Below are 7,500 nucleotides of genomic sequence, written 5' to 3' on the forward strand. Positions count from 1 at the left end.
AAAACTTTTGCGTAAGAGTTTTTAAGCTCGTTTCTATTTTTAGCTCCAGTAAAAGCTCCTCCTCCCGATCACAGCGATTTATCCCTTAATAATCGTTATCGTGATATTTGGCCCTGGTGCGGTTGATATCTTACAGGCGATATGCAGATGAGCCTGTAGCCAATCAGCTGCTGTGTCTGAACCAAGGGCGTTAACGCAACCCAGGAAATGTCAATCATTTTCCTTCTGATATGTTTATTCTTTTATTTTATTTAAACCTCTGCCTCAGCATCAACATTTAAAAAACGGTCCCTCATGGGTTCTTTAGTAGAGGCAATGGTGATATGTAGAAAATTCAAATTATTATTATTATTATTATTATGTATAATATCTAGGATGAATAACCTGTTGTAAACTTTTACAAACTTTTGTCTAAGAATTTATCTGATGTGGCCCAGAAGAGAATGGGTTCCCCTTTTTGAGTATTTGTTCCTCTCAGTGGTTCTTCCTCACGTTCATAGGAAGCTTCTCCTTTCGGTTCTTGGTTTATATCAGTGGTTCTCCATCATGTTCTTAGAGAGTTTTGAGTCTTGGTTCCTCTTAGTGGTTCTTCCTCACGTACATAGGAAGCTTCTCCTTTCGAGTCTTGGTTTCTATCGGTGGTTCTCCATTATGTTCTTAGGGAGTTTTGAGTCTTGGTTCCTCTCAGTGGTTCTTCCTCACGTTCATAGGAAGCTTCTCCTTTCGAGTCTTGGTTTCTATCTGTGGTTCTCCATCATGTTCTTAGGGAGTTTGGAGTCTTGGTTCCTCTCAGTGGTTCTTCTTCATGCTGTTAGGGAGGTTCTCCTGATGCCTGGTGACTTTTGGAGATGCCCATAAGGGGGCAGCACCTAAACCTCTGGATCAAAGCTTACATTCCCCACTTTCATCTTAACCGAACCTCAGAGCAGAATAAGAAAGTCTGAAGTCTATCACTAAATATTAAGCTCTCTTAGAAAGTGTGTGGGGGGGGGGGTTCTTTAAGAGCCATAGAACCACAATTTAAGGAAGCATTTGAATGCTTGCACAGTTCTTGAGAAGGTGCTTCTCCATGACAAGTATGTTTGTTTTTTAAACAGCCTTTTGAAAGGTTGTTCTATAGGCACAGCACCTATATGAGGTTCCACTGTTGTTGAGTCCTAGTACTTCTTTTGGTATTACAGTCTTAAAATTAAGAGTTCTGGGCTTGGACATACATACAAACCATACATTATCTAGAGCCTCTTTAAACCTTAGAAAGTCCCTTCACATTCACAGACATGGTTCTTTAAAATAACGGTTCTTCAAGGGTTCTTTAGTAAAGAAAACGGTTCTATATGGAACCATGAGCACTCAAAGAACCCTTTGCATCGTTAAATGATCCTTCAGCCTGTCATGAGAGAAAAGCTCCCACGGGTGCTGTACAGAGCCATACAGAGCACATTCTCCATTAACCTGAAGAGCCGCTTCATGATGCAAGGAACCCTTTAATCACGCAAAAGCTTCTTCAGTCATTGTTCTACACAGAACCATTGTCTTTACCGAAGAACCTTTGAGGAACCATCCTTTTTAAGTGTGTACATCAAAGAGTGTCTGTAGAACACGTTTATAGAGCCTGACAGTTCTTTTACTGCGATTACTTCATAATAAAAGTTTCTGGTACACTTTGAAGAAGCTTTCCTGCTGATTTGTTTGATAACAGTGACATTTTTACATGTAAAAAAAAAAGAATTAAACTGGAACCTTTTGGAACCTTTAAGGATGCCAATCACGCATGCGCACTGCAGCCACCGTCATAAATCTTCTGCAGCGATAAAGCCTCTCCGCTGCCCAGTCCGCCTTTAATTACTTTGTCAACAGAGAATAATTGTAATTGATTTCTGCTCCTCTGTCCCTTCGTCCCCTTCACACCTTCTTCCCTTCCTTAGCAGGCGATGAGGGAAGTAATGGCAGGACGTCCCGCAGAACCGGCTCTAGTGGCCTGGTAGTGCTGCTGGAACTTCCCCAACTGATCCCTGAGTTACAGTATTATCAGATTGTAATTAAGCTGCGGTGCTGTGGAGGAAAAGTGCGGCTCACTTTGCTGCAATACTTGATTACGGAAGGCCGGTTGTGTTTTTGCGAGTCAGTCAGAGGAACATGGGTTATCTAATCAGGAATAAATCACCGCAGCTGTGTGTCAGTGAGTTGTGGCTCATCGGGGGCAGTGACACTCCTTGACCCCAAGATAACAGCCGCAGTGATCAGTCGTTAATTACACACAAGGCCCATATAATTAATTCATTGCCCAGCTTTACTTTCCCTTCTGTATCACTAGCATGTGATAAGAGTCCACTGGCGAAGCTCTTCATACACTATTAATGAGAAAACTACAGCTGCCAGAAAGGGGGCTCTCATTTGATTGCGTGATTTTCATCAATTTTCCATCTTCCTTGAGAGGCCAGAAGCACCATAATAACCGTGATAGATTTAAGTGTCAAACCTAGTGTGGATAATTAGCTACCTTACTCAACTAGTTAGTTTAAGGTATCGGCTGACATGAAATACAGCGCTGTTCTGCACTCACACACCCTCAAAAATGTCTACACTTTGACAAAAGCACGTTTAGAAGCAAAGAAGGGTTTAGATTTCTCTGCTGATTTCTCTTGTTGAGTAACGTGGTCCACGAGGGCTAGCCTGAATGCCAAGTACTACATCATAATTTCACAAATATGAACTGATATCATAAAATCAGACATCACAAAGTTCTTCAAGGGTTCTTTAGTAAAGAAAATGACTCTATACACAACCTTGAACACTCAAAGAACCCTTTCTACGGCTCTTTGTGGTGTGAAATGCTTCTTCAGGTTTATGGAGAACGTGTTCTACACTCACCGGCCACTTTATTAGGTACATCTTGCTAGTAAAAGGCTGGACCCCCTTTTGCCTTTTGTCTTAATTCTTCATGGCAGACTTTCAACAAGGTGTTGGAAACGTTCCTCAGAGATTCTGGTTGGTTATTTGAGTTCCTGCTGCCTTTCTATCATCTGGAACCAGTCTGCCCGTTCTCCTCTGACCTCTCACATCAACAAGGCATTTTCGTCCACACAACTGACCGCTCACTGGATATTTCCTCTTTTTCGGACCATTCTCTGTGAACCCTAGAGATGGTTGTGTGTGAAAATCCCAGCAGATCAGCAGTTTCTGAAATACTCAGACCAGCCCGTCTGGCACCAACAACCACGCCACGTTCAAAGCCCCTTAAATCCCCTTTCTTCCCCGTTCTGATGCTCGGTCTGCACTTCAGCAAGTCGTCTTGACCACCTCTACACGCCTAAATGCAGTGAGCTGCGGCCGTGTGATTGGCTGATTAGCCATTTGTGTTAACCTGCAACTGAACGTACCTAATAAAGTGGCCAATGAGTGTATGTAGCACCAATAAGCTTGACATTGTAACAGTGGCAGAACTTTCCACTTTCCAAGGTTTTATATGGAACCAAATATAACACATTCTCCATCAATCTGAAGAACAATTTCACCATGCAGAGAACCCTTTAATCATGCAGTGTTCTTTGAACTGTTCATGGTTTGATACAGAACCATTTTATTTAATAAAGAACCCCTGAAGAACCATCTTCACTAAGAGTGTAGTTTACTTTCTGGTGCACGTATTGGTGATGTAATAGTGGTGACTTTATCTTCAGCAGGAAGAGTAAAGAATTCGCTAAATTATCTCCTGCTTCAGCTGCAAGCGTTTCCGTAAAAAAAGAGCTTCCTCAAATACCATTAGGTTCTGTTGATAGCAAAATCGGACCCTTTGGTACTGGACTGATGGCCAGTGTGAGAAGCATGGTTCCAATTTTATGGTGCCAAAGGTTAAAAAAAACCTTCAGCCCCCATTCTGGCCTGAAACAACTTACCAAACTTACGGGGACGATGTTCCACAGACTTTGGGCTACAGTCATAACGTCGGTCTGAAATGAAACACACTCAGTGTCTGTATGAAATAGTACCACAGAATAAACGATTACCTCCCACTGTCTAGTCCGCTTCATCAGAGGAAAACAGTTTATATCACAATACCTACATTTAGAGTCGGTTATTCATTCAGTCTAATGAGAAACTGTAGAACAGACTCGGTTTATATCACAATACCTACATTTAGAGTCGGTTATTCATTCAGCCTAATGAGAAACTGTAGAACGGACTCGGTTTATATCACAATACCTACATTTAGAGTCGGTTATTCATTCAGTCTAATGAGAAACTGTAGAACGGACTCGGTTTATATCACAATACCTACATTTAGAGCCGGTTATTCATTCAGCCTAATGAGAAACTGTAGAACAGACTCGGTTTATATCACAATACCTACATTTAGAGTCGGTTATTCATTCAGTCTAATGAGAAACTGTAGAACGGACTCGGTTTATATCACAATACCTACATTTAGAGCTGGTTATTCATTCAGCCTAATGAGAAACTGTAGAACGGACTCGGTTTATATCACAATACCTACATTTAGAGTCGGTTATTCATTCAGTCTAATGAGAAACTGTAGAACGGACTCGGTTTATATCACAATACCTACATTTAGAGCCGGTTATTCATTCAGCCTAATGAGAAACTGTAGAACGGACTCGGTTTATATCACAATACCTACATTTAGAGTCGGTTATTCATTCAGCCTAATGAGAAACTGTAGAACGGACTCGGTTTATATCACAATACCTACATTTAGAGTCGGTTATTCATTCAGTCTAATGAGAAACTGTAGAACAGACTCGGTTTATATCACAATACCTACATTTAGAGTCGGTTATTCATTCAGTCTAATGAGAAACTGTAGAACAGACTCGGTTTATATCACAATACCTACATTTAGAGTCGGTTATTCATTCAGCCTAATGAGAAACTGTAGAACGGACTCGGTTTATATCACAATACCTACATTTAGAGTCGGTTATTCATTCAGTCTAATGAGAAACTGTAGAACAGACTCGGTTTATATCACAATACCTACATTTAGAGTCGGTTATTCATTCAGTCTAATGAGAAACTGTAGAACAGACTCGGTTTATATCACAATACCTACATTTAGAGTCGGTTATTCATTCAGCCTAATGAGAAACTGTAGAACGGACTCGGTTTATATCACAATACCTACATTTAGAGCCGGTTATTCATTCAGCCTAATGAGAAACTGTAGAACGGACTCGGTTTATATCACAATACCTACATTTAGAGTCGGTTATTCATTCAGCCTAATGAGAAACTGTAGAACGGACTCGGTTTATATCACAATACCTACATTTAGAGTCGGTTATTCATTCAGCCTAATGAGAAACTGTAGAACGGACTCGGTTTATATCACAATACCTACATTTAGAGTCGGTTATTCATTTAGTCTAATGAGAAACTGTAGAACAGACTCGGTTTATATCACAATACCTACATTTAGAGTCGGTTATTCATTCAGTCTAATGAGAAACTGTAGAACAGACTCGGTTTATATCACAATACCTACATTTAGAGTCGGTTATTCATTCAGTCTAATGAGAAACTGTAGAACGGACTCGGTTTATATCACAATACCTACATTTAGAGCCGGTTATTCATTCAGCCTAATGAGAAACTGTAGAACGGACTCGGTTTATATCACAATACCTACATTTAGAGTCGGTTATTCATTCAGCCTAATGAGAAACTGTAGAACGGACTCGGTTTATATCACAATACCTACATTTAGAGTCGGTTATTCATTCAGCCTAATGAGAAACTGTAGAACGGACTCGGTTTATATCACAATACCTACATTTAGAGTCGGTTATTCATTCAGTCTAATGAGAAACTGTAGAACAGACTCGGTTTATATCACAATACCTACATTTAGAGTCGGTTATTCATTCAGTCTAATGAGAAACTGTAGAACAGACTCGGTTTATATCACAATACCTACATTTAGAGTCGGTTATTCATTCAGCCTAATGAGAAACTGTAGAACGGACTCGGTTTATATCACAATACCTACATTTAGAGTCGGTTATTCATTCAGTCTAATGAGAAACTGTAGAACAGACTCGGTTTATATCACAATACCTACATTTAGAGTCGGTTATTCATTCAGTCTAATGAGAAACTGTAGAACAGACTCGGTTTATATCACAATACCTACATTTAGAGTCGGTTATTCATTCAGCCTAATGAGAAACTGTAGAACGGTCTCGGTTTATATCACAATACCTACATTTAGAGCCGGTTATTCATTCAGCCTAATGAGAAACTGTAGAACGGACTCGGTTTATATCACAATACCTACATTTAGAGTCGGTTATTCATTCAGCCTAATGAGAAACTGTAGAACGGACTCGGTTTATATCACAATACCTACATTTAGAGTCGGTTATTCATTCAGCCTAATGAGAAACTGTAGAACGGACTCGGTTTATATCACAATACCTACATTTAGAGTCGGTTATTCATTTAGTCTAATGAGAAACTGTAGAACAGACTCGGTTTATATCACAATACCTACATTTAGAGTCGGTTATTCATTCAGTCTAATGAGAAACTGTAGAACAGACTCGGTTTATATCACAATACCTACATTTAGAGTCGGTTATTCATTCAGTCTAATGAGAAACTGTAGAACGGACTCGGTTTATATCACAATACCTACATTTAGAGCCGGTTATTCATTCAGCCTAATGAGAAACTGTAGAACGGACTCGGTTTATATCACAATACCTACATTTAGAGTCGGTTATTCATTCAGCCTAATGAGAAACTGTAGAACGGACTCGGTTTATATCACAATACCTACATTTAGAGTCGGTTATTCATTCAGCCTAATGAGAAACTGTAGAACGGACTCGGTTTATATCACAATACCTACATTTAGAGTCGGTTATTCATTCAGTCTAATGAGAAACTGTAGAACAGACTCGGTTTATATCACAATACCTACATTTAGAGTCGGTTATTCATTCAGTCTAATGAGAAACTGTAGAACAGACTCGGTTTATATCACAATACCTACATTTAGAGTCGGTTATTCATTCAGCCTAATGAGAAACTGTAGAACGGACTCGGTTTATATCACAATACCTACATTTAGAGTCGGTTATTCATTCAGTCTAACGAGAAACAGATGCAGTTTCCAGTCATCATTAGCTGCATTAACAAATTTGCTCAATCCATTCCTTTCAGGAAATGCCACAAAATAGTTCTGAAATGAAGAGACACAAATAAGTAACATCACAGATATTTAGAAAAAGCCACAAAAAGTTTATTAAGCAAACCAAAGCCTCAGAGCCAGCACAGTCATCAGTTACCTTCATAGAATTATGATTCATAATGTGGAATCTGAGCCCTGCTGTAGTATCAGCAGTGCTGTCCAATGAGCTATGCACATACAGATCTACTGTCAGCATTTTCTACCACAGCTGACTGGCCAGTGGGTTTGGAAACAGATGGAGAACAAACAGCAGTTCCAATGTTCAGATCCGGGGCACAGATCCACAG

General features: G+C 39.7%; 1 protein-coding gene across 1 annotated transcript in view; it reads right to left on the bottom strand.

Annotated features, from left to right (window-relative positions):
* Window positions 1–7,242: 7,242 nt before the first annotated feature.
* Window positions 7,243–7,500, bottom strand: part of prmt3 (protein arginine methyltransferase 3) — a 126,339-nt gene continuing 126,081 nt past the window's right edge. Inside the window, exon 16 of the mRNA XM_017718597.1 lies at window positions 7,243–7,500. This exon is cut by the window's right edge and continues 1,281 nt beyond it. The gene's annotated coding sequence lies outside the window, so the exon portion shown is untranslated.

This window comes from Pygocentrus nattereri, chromosome 15 (genome assembly GCF_015220715.1).
Source record: "Pygocentrus nattereri isolate fPygNat1 chromosome 15, fPygNat1.pri, whole genome shotgun sequence".
Classification (NCBI taxonomy): domain Eukaryota; kingdom Metazoa; phylum Chordata; class Actinopteri; order Characiformes; family Serrasalmidae; genus Pygocentrus; species Pygocentrus nattereri.